Genomic DNA, 2,397 nt, shown 5'->3' on the forward strand with positions numbered 1-2,397 from the left:
CCTGGAGGCTAAAACCTTGAGGGTCAAACGTGCCAATAGAAAAACAGCGCTTTAGTGACATAGTAAAAACATACCCTCCCCCTCATTATCATAACACAACAGGTGTGGGCATGAGGAGGCGGAGGGACTAGGACAGGTGGGTGGTGCTAAGGTGGTGGAGGAGGTGCTAAGGTGAGAACCAGGTATACTTAATGAACTGGAGGCGTGTCCACATAAAAACATAATTTTAACAATTTCTGTACACTTTTTTGAAAAAAATCTTCCTCCTAGTATAATCATAATACCTGATGATTATGTTTTAGGGGGGGGAAAAATCACTGAAAATCACGGCACCCCGTCTTTAAAATGTGGATATTTCTTTAAGACACACCAGTCCTACTGGCACGCACGGCTATATAAGGCCCAGGTGTGCGTGATTACACTGGTTTTATTTTGATCGACACCGCTGCCGAGCGACATTGAGGTGGAGAGATAGTCTCTTCACTCAGAGAACAAAGGTTACAATGTAACTGAACGTTCTCTATCGTATCGAGACTATCTCTCCACCCTACATATTTATATGTATGGGGAACTCTGTAAGACACCTCGTGAGGCAGCGAAGCAGTCCCAGAACCCCAGAGCCAATACCAGTGGGCTCCGACCCAGCACATACTGTGATTAACCAAGGCCAGTGACCACAGGGGATACGGGCTGCTCAAGGTAATGGTGACACCTACCGCTGGGTAGCACACAAGACCGACTCTCCAAAAGGAGCTAATGCAGCCACGTTCAGGCGGTAGAACCGGGTGTGCCCCTCAGATAAAGGGGCACCTCGCCAGAAGCCCATGAGGCAGCGAGGCCCTGTGTGGAATGTGCACACATTCCTGTTGGGGCTGGCCTGCCTGCCCACCTATACGCCTGCTGGATTGTTTCACAACCCAGTGAGGGAGCCTAGTCTGTAGACCATCTGCCCAAGGCAGTCCGGTCTATACAAACTTTCAAGGCCCTGACAGGGCCCAACAGTGACCGCAGCCCTGCTTCACTGCCCTGAGGGGGGTGGGAAGGGTGCAGTTCAATAGACTGACTGGCTTGTACTCTGATCAGGCCATAGGGTGGAAGCAGGGATTGGTATCAGCACCACCCAAGCATTGTCATGTCGGAAGCGGCAGCATCCCTCATGCACCGACATGGACATTCTTGTAGCTGACACAGTTAACAGCAAGAATGCTGTCTCGAGAGAAGCCATTGCAGCCCAAGTGTTCACAGGCTCAGATGGCTCATGCCGCAAGGCTGACAGTAGCACCTCCCGTGGGGGGACTGCTGGCCTACCGTGCAAGGGACGAACCCTACGAGCACCCTTCGGCAACTGGGTCATTTTTGTGTTGTCCTTGTTTGGGACCGCCGTGTCACCTGACCGATCCCCAGTGCAGCAACACGATTATCTTTGGATGAGAAGGAGGGAGCTCACGGCGTGGCTCACACGACCACGCCGGCTTCCGCCATGCAGAACTACACTCAGGTGCGTAACTGGATATGCCATAGCACACCCGTATGGTGCGTTCTGCTCACCCCAGACAGTCTCGGCCCGCTCCGTTGTGTCACCGCACAGACGGAACTATACACCCGAAAGCGTAAACTGACACCGCCAGCAATACGCCTGTATGGTGCATGACTGTGATTGACAAGGAATGCACTGGCCGCACATTCAGGAGAGCCGGGAGCACAATGTGTGCCGTGGCTGCCATCAGCCCCAAAGGGCGGAGACACAGCCTCCAGGTCAACCTGGCCCTCAACTGATAATCGGGACGAGCAAGCCCTGAGGGTGGCCCGTCCCACTGGAGCAAGGGACAGAGTCCCTGCTTTGGCCTCTAAAGGCCCCTGCATGCTACCAAATGAGCTGATCACCCTATCATGGGTGACCACCAAAACGGTGGTTTTAATACTAGACGCTCATAGGTGATGTCCTTTAGGATTGACCCCCCTCCCTCTGGTTCAGATGCGCTCTCTCTCCCTCTCCCCCCCCCCCCCCCCTCTCTCTCTCTCTCTGCCTCTCCAACGAGCCCTCCCCCGGCCCTTTGCGACCCACAGTACCGGGGCGGCAGCCGTTTTTCGGCCGGAAAACGTAGATCTACAAGCCCGAAAAAATGTTTTTTTTTTTTTACCCATGGGGGGTCCCCGTAGACCCCGGAGGACACAACCGCCCCCCTGGAAACGAAAGAGAGAGAGAGAGAGAGAGAGAGAGAGAGAGAGAGAGAGAGAGAGAGAGAGAGAGAGAGAGAGAGAGTGCAACACCCCTAGTCTTGTGTGGCCAGACTGTTGCCTCCCACAATTTTCAAATGTTTCCGGAGATTGTGGAATAGTTGTCTGGCTACATGAGACTGCAACACCCCCAGAGAGAGAGAGAGAGAGAGAGAGAGA

Source organism: Gymnoscopelus braueri, assembly GCF_963280865.1.
Source record: "Gymnoscopelus braueri genome assembly, chromosome: 7".
In the NCBI taxonomy this organism is placed as follows: domain Eukaryota; kingdom Metazoa; phylum Chordata; class Actinopteri; order Myctophiformes; family Myctophidae; genus Gymnoscopelus; species Gymnoscopelus braueri.